Raw genomic sequence first — 7,360 nt, 5'->3', positions numbered from 1 at the left:
ACCGCCCAGATCCCCAAGATGCCCACTGGGTACGGACCGAGTGAGGCGCGGTGATTTCTGCAGCCTGAGGCTCTCGGCAGGTCCGGAGGGACTGACTGGCAGCTGCGCTGTGGGTCAGCTCTGACGCGGGGCGGATCTAGACAGATGTGGGCGGAGTCAGCAGAGGAGGGCAGCCGCGCCAAGGGTCGACCCAGTGGGGACAGAGGGACATGGATTGCTTCATGCAGTACAGAACAACCAAGGGCCAAAGAGACTAAGATCTTGCAGCTGTGCTGTGCTAGGGAGGGCGGAAGAGACACTGGGAAACCCGGAACCTTGCTAAGTAACTTCCCCTGCATGCTTGAGAAAGAGATTCGGAGAGAGAGAGAGAGAGAGAGAGAGAGAGAGAGAGAGAGAGAGAGAGAAAGCAATTCAAAGAAAGAGAAAAAGGGGAGAGGGAGGGGGAGGGAAGGACCAAGATTGTGTTTAGATTTGTCTTTATCAAAGTTTACTTTTTTATTATTGTATTTAAGCATAGTTTATAATTCTCACTTTAATGTGATTAAAAAGTGGTTATAACCAATGTAGCAAGAACACATAGGTGTTTTTTTGTTTTGTTTTGTTTTGTTTTTGACAAATTCTCTTCTGAGGAGTAGGGTTTGTGTTGGGAAAGAAGACACAGGTTTCAAACTTAATTCAGTACACTAGAAACTCAAGAGTTGATAGCTTTCCTGGATATCAAGTGCTAAATATTCACTTGGTCAAAAAGAACACAGAGAAGAGCTTGGCTTTGTTCCTTATTAATCCTATATCATGGTAGAATTATTCTCGGGAAGTAGGGAGAATTTTTTTTTTCTTTGCTCCAGTGATATTAAGGTTTTAATGGCTGGAGAGCCATAAAATGGCATTTAATGTTACATAGTGACAAAAAAAAAAAAAAAAAAAAAAAAAAAAAAAAACTTGATTTTTTTTTTAGCAGCATTTGGGTTGAATAGTTTAAAAGTCACACTGTAAAAGTTGAAAAAAGTGTATAAAATCATATAATTAACATTCTAAGATAAGGTAAGGATATCAGGACAAGGGTGCTTTATAAAATTAATTATAAATATTAATGTGAATTATCAAGTTTAAAGCATTACTAAGAAGTAAGTTGCTGTATCTATCTATGTATCTATCATATGGCTACCTATCTATCAATAAAATGGTGGTATTGTGGTACTAAATATTGAATCTAAAGCCTCAAGCACTGTAAACAAAACAGGTTTAAATGAATTTTTGATTGTATTTGTGTCTCTAAATGTTACTTTTTTATTTTAAATTATTTAACAAAACTAATGGCAGAGAATGTGGTATGATACATCTGTAATGACAGAACTTTGAAGTGGATAACAAGTTGAAGGCTAGCCCGATCCACTTCTCAAGACGTTCGGTCATCTTTCATCAAGTGAACTGTTCTTTGCAATAGATGGAGACTGGCACAGAAAACCTCAACCAATAAAAATGTGCAGTTTTGGAGCCTAATCCTAATAGAGTCATCTACAAAACATGATTGTAACTAAAACTCTAGGAACATTGCAGAAGATGGAGTGGAAAGATTGTAAGAGCCAGAGGACTTAAGAATTTGCTGTAAGATTGTGTGTCATACCAATATCTGAAGCTACATTTAAAAAGTCTCAACAAAATTGATGCTATAATGTGAGGAGAATAAGGGTGATGCCATTGTACATGTCGAACTGGATGGGGAAAACCCACAGTTGCCTAAACTCTACACAGAACTATAGATAACCAAGAAAAGATGGAATCTTGAATTATGTATTCCCAAAGGGGGAAACATAGCAATTGGTGTTCCAGTGCCTAACAGACAGCCCTCAAAGCATATATATAAACATCTTAAGAACACATAATATTGAGAAATGTACATATAAATACATGGAAAAAGGCATGAAATAATAATTATTGATAAAAGAGGCCAGGTATTTGAGATAGAGTGGGGAAGGGTATTTGGGAGGTTTTGGGGGGGGGTGGAAATGGAAGGAAGAAATGTAATAATTAAATTATAACCAAAAAATAAGAAAAATGAAATTCAAAGCAAACCAAATAATGTATATATATTTATTTGCACAGTGTAAATGACATGAAAAATTTTATATAACAATTATCACATTCAAATTACCACACATCTTGACTTCATATTTTAATTATACCCAGTTGGTTTAAAATACATTTAAACACATGCAATTTAATACACATGCAGTTGTTTTGTAAAAATTATGCAGTTGCAATGTCTTCACAATTCTGCCTCTTTGGAGTTTTATATATTTTGAGTAAATTTCTTTTCTTTCTTAATTCTTTTTTTCTATCTTTCTCTTTCTTTCTTTCTTTCTTTCTTTCTTTCTTTCTTTCTTTCTTTCTTTCTTTCTTTCTTCCTTTCTTTCTTCCTTTCTTTGCTTCTTGCATTTTCAATAAGGGTTTCCCTAAGTAATAGCTCTGGGTGTCCTGGAACTTGCTTTGTAGACCAAGCTGACCTCAAACTCACTGAGATCCAACAGCCTCTGCCTCCCAAGAACTGGAACTAAAGGCATGCACCACTACCACCAAATTATTTCTCATATGCATTAAAATAGGGTAAGGAGAGAAGCAACTGAGAAGATATTCTCAAAAAAACTATTTATTATTTGCTGAACATGAATTAACTTTCTTATAGTGTAATAAAAAATATAATATGTGATTATGAACTTTGAGTTAATATTATTTCACTTTGATGTAGTAGAAGAAATAAAATCATTAATTTGTGAAATTAATGAAATCATTAATTCTTAAAATGTAACATGATGCTTTTATTTACTTTTAATTATAGTAATGCACAAATAAAATTTATCACTTAAACAATTTAAGTAGCCCAATAACATCCACATCATTTTCAGTCATCTTGGAAATCCCTAAAATTCTGTCTTCTTTAAAACTAAACCGAGTAATATTAAATTTACCTATTTAGGTGACTTTTAAAACATTAATTACTTTCTCTTTTGTTTGACATTAAAATTGTTTTTAATTATTTCACAGTCAGGACACATGATACTTCAATGAACATTATTATTTGGTGTGGGAGGTCCTTCTGTCTTTGTGTTGTTTTTCTTGGTTAATGAATAAAGAAACTGCCTTGGCCTATTGATAGGGAAAAACTTAGGTAGGCTAGGTAGACAGAACTGAATACTGGGAAGAAGACAGGCAGAGTCAGGAGACACCATGGATCTGTTGCCAGAGTCAGACATACAGAATCTTTGCTGGTAGACCACCACCTCATGGTGATATGCAGATTAATAGAAATGGGTTAAATTAAGATGTATGAGATAGCAAATAAGAAGCTAGAGCTAATGGGCCAAGCAGTGATTTAAATAATACAGTTTCTGTGTGATTATTTCAGGGCTGGGCTGCTGGAACAAGCAAGCTGTCTCCTTGCAACAATTATTTATATAGCTTTATATGTATTGCTTTTTTTTTGTATCATGTAAATTGTTAGTAACAAGAATTGCTCAATTAAGTTAATGGACATGGGAAATTTTAAATATTAATGTGTATTATCAAATATTTGTCAATGTTATGGTGATTTACTTATTTTACAAAAATGAAAATTTGATAAAATGATTTCTAGAAAAGTAGGAATCATCAAATCTGTCTCAAAAGAACTGATATAAAGCCACTTACAATGATTAAATGTACACTAAGAAAAAATATCACTAGATTTTAAAAATTATTCAGAATAATAAGAAACAAACTGTGAAATGCATGCCCAACCATAATTAAACTTTAACACATGTTGATCCAGTTAACTGCATGCATATATAGAGGTGGAAAAATAACAGGGTATTATATGAATTACAGTTAATTACTACATAGCTAACATAGAGATGTGGATATGGTATGGGAAAATGAAAACTGACAATTCAGAAAGTCAAAACAAAGCAAAGCAACAACACCAATAAAACATATTCTAGACACTGAAGAACCATAATTTAATGTCATATATTTCTTTTCTGGCTATATATTAATAATATATTGTATGAATTTCTGAGAGTCCCTGCTGGTTGAAAGTTGCAATCTGCCATGGCCTGACATCTCTCTCCAAGCTTGGCAACATGAAGCAGCTCTCTCTACCCCATATACATCCAACCACGTACTCTCCCTCAAGAAGTTTCCCTTTTCTCTACCTGACCTTATTGGGAGACTGTTTTTAGGTCAGGGTTCCTGAATTATCTCTTATGTGACTCTTAATGTATTTCCTTGCTGAAGCTGTCCTTTTGCTTCCCATAAGGTAATTAGATATGATGCTAGGAGCTTTATTATTTAACCATGTATCCACATGTGATAACTGTTGTGCCCAGATTACGACCCTCAGAGAGAAACCACCAGAGAGGCCCCGGCTGTAATAAACAATGTTTAATCAGCATAATGCAAACATGTTTGGAACTCATCTCCACCCTTGTTACAACAAGGTAGAGAGGAGTTGTATCGCCTCTGTGGGGTAAGCTTTTAAAGGCATAACTACAAAGAGAATCTTTGAAGATGCTTTGGCATGGGTACAAGGACTTTTGCTCCCTCCCATTTTGTTAAGTCAGCTTTTTTCTTGTTTTTAGAGCAAGGAAGGCCATTGCTCTTGAGTTAGGCCATCTTTATCAGCCTGTACCAGGTGGCTGTCTGGGCTGAGCTAAGTGACTTTGTGCTCAGAATCTCCTGGGTAGGATAGGAGAAGGCCACTGTCTTCCTGGGAAAACATTCTGCTAGGAAATTTCTTCTTGCCCCTTCGAGAATAAGGGGTGATGGTCCCAAAATAACAAAAACTTGTGCTTGCCTTATGACTTGATTGTACTGTTTCATACAAATTAGAGGATGCCAGAGTCATTGCCCCCATTTTTATATTTCTATAAAATTAATCTAACTCACTGATACTGGCTCCCAGAGAAAGATATTTCCACCATGTGCACAGACCACATACAAGCTCTCTGTCCCTCTTCTACACCTTTATCCACGTTAACAATTAAAAATAAAGAATTAAATATAAAATTAAAAATCAAATATAAAGAACAATTAAAAATAAACAAAAAAAGTTATTCATGATATCTGGCTGGAGTTTATGTAGGTCTTCTCCATATTAGCACAATTACTTTGATTTCAGTAGTGCAACTTTTCTGTTGTGCATGGAAAGCATTATTTCCTTAAAATTATCCACTGCCTCCAAGCTGAAGTATCCACCACTCTTTTAAGATTCTTGAGTCTTTCTGTGAGGACTACAATAAGTATTTATTTATGATTGAGTAACCCATAGTCTCTAATTCTCTGTCCACTGAAAACTGAGGAACATCAGTGCTATTTTCCAGCTTGTGCAAGGAGAAACTTCCCTGATGATGGTTAAGAGATGCTTTGAGCCAGACAATGGTGGAGCACTTGGGAGGCAGAGGCAGGCAGATCTCTGTGAGTTTGGGGCCAGCTTGGTCTATAAGATCTAGTTACAGGACAGGTTCCCAAGCTACAGAGACCTGTCTCGAAAAAACAAAAATAGAGAGAGAGAGAGAGAGAGAGAGAGAGAGAGAGAGAGAAAAAGATATGCTCTTATCTATAGTTATAGTAATAAGTAATTGGGAGTCATTTTAATTCTGTGCCTGTTTGCAAAATACTATTGGGTTTTGCCATAGAGATACTGACCTCTATTGATGGAGGAAGGTCATTGGCTAATAAAGAAACTGCCTTGGCCCATTTGATAGGCCAGTCTTTAGGTGGGTGGAGTAAACAGAACAGAATGCTAGGAGGAAGAGGAAGTGAGCTCATAGGCTTTAGCTCTGCTCTCTGGGGCAGATGTGATAAAGCTCCAACCCAGGATGGACATAGGCTAGCATCTTCCCAGTAAGTGCACCTTGGTGCTACACACATTAATAGAAATGGGCCAGGCAGTGTTTAAATGAATACAGTTTGTGTGTTGTTATTTTGGGGCATAAGCCAGTGTAGTAGTAACTGCGAGCTGCATTCCTGCTGCCCCAGCTCCCAGCCACCTGGCTAGCTTTATACCTGAAATAACAACACACAAATTATATTCTTTTAAACACTGCTTGGCCCATTAGTTCAGCCTCTTAATGGCTAATTCTAACAATCTTGCCTAACCCATATTTAGTAATCTGTGTAGCACCAGTCTTACCAGGAAAGATTCAGCATCTTTCCTGAAAGACCTGGCGGCTGACTGCATCATGTCAGTCTTGGCGAGGAGTGTGCATCTGACCGGGAGAGGGGAACATGGCATCTGTCTGAGGTGTCTTACCTCACTTCCTCTTCCTCCCAGCATTCTGTTCTGTTTACTCCACCCATCTATGTTCTAACCTATGAGGGCCAAGCAGTTTCTTTATTTTTTAACCAATGACCTTCCTCCATCATCTCCCCTTTTTCAGTTTAAACAAAAAAAAGAAGGCTTTAACTCTAACATAGCAAAATTACATATAACAAAACAGTTATAAAGCAATTACAGTTACAATATTTACATCTACTTTATCTTTTATCACAACAAAGAAAAACAACTATAACTATCTATCTGTTCTTTAACTCCATCAAAGACTACAGAATGATATAATATTACATAAGTAAATGAGAAGTAAGCTACTTATAAAACTCTAGAAACCACAGAGACATCTCGCTGCCTGAACAGTCACCCAAAGTTCCTCTGTACTGTTGGGGCATCCATCTTCGGCCTACAGGCCAATAGTATCCAGCAGACTTTTTCCATGAAGCAAGAAATTTCAAAGGCCATTGAGTCACTATCTGCTGTGTCCTGCAGAATGTCTCACAGACTCTTTCATGAATCAGGAACCCCAATAGATCATCTCACCTTTAGGCAAGTTCAACAATCCTCTCTCTGAGGGTTCTCTGTGTCCAGTTTATGCAATAGTCCAAGCAAGAGCAGTTTCTTGCCCAAATGGCTATCAATCTCTATAAGGATCCTCTTCAATGCCCATCATCCTCTTGAAGTAGATTGGTGCTGCCAGGAGCAAAGTGTCTCACTGTCATGAAAAGTCCTAAGTTACTTGTTGTAATAGGAGTGGAGGGGCTGCGTCCCCAACACCCCGGCCGCTTGGCTAGCTCATGCCCGAAATAACAACGCACAAACTGTATTCATTTAAGAACTGCTTGGCCCATGAACTCTAGCCCTTACAGGCTAATTCTCGCACCTGGACTAGCCCATTTCTAGTAATGTGTGTAAGCACCCCAAGGTGCATTACCGGGAAGATTCTAGCCTAAGTCCATCGTGGATTGGAGCTGCCTGGGAGAGCAGAGCATGGCGTCTCCGGTCCCTCTGGAAGCAGAGCAGAGTCTGACCTCACTTCCTCTTCCGCCCAGAATT

At 37.5% G+C, this 7,360-nt stretch overlaps 1 protein-coding gene across 1 annotated transcript in view; it reads right to left on the bottom strand.

Annotated features, from left to right (window-relative positions):
- Pabpc5 (poly(A) binding protein cytoplasmic 5) overlaps positions 1 to 102 on the bottom strand; it is a 2,508-nt gene extending 2,406 nt beyond the window's left edge. The window contains exon 1 of the mRNA XM_050122373.1: positions 38 to 102. The gene's annotated coding sequence lies outside the window, so the exon portion shown is untranslated. The remainder of the gene's footprint in view (positions 1 to 37) is intronic.
- Between the last annotated feature and the right edge of the window lie 7,258 nt (positions 103 to 7,360).

This window comes from Alexandromys fortis, unplaced genomic scaffold, assembly GCF_014885135.2.
Source record: "Alexandromys fortis isolate MF-2015 unplaced genomic scaffold, M_Fortis_MF-2015_v1.1 scaffold_187, whole genome shotgun sequence".
Taxonomy (NCBI): domain Eukaryota; kingdom Metazoa; phylum Chordata; class Mammalia; order Rodentia; family Cricetidae; genus Alexandromys; species Alexandromys fortis.
Note: the sequence above shows the minus strand (reverse complement) of the source record. Positions and strands in the feature narration are given on the sequence as shown.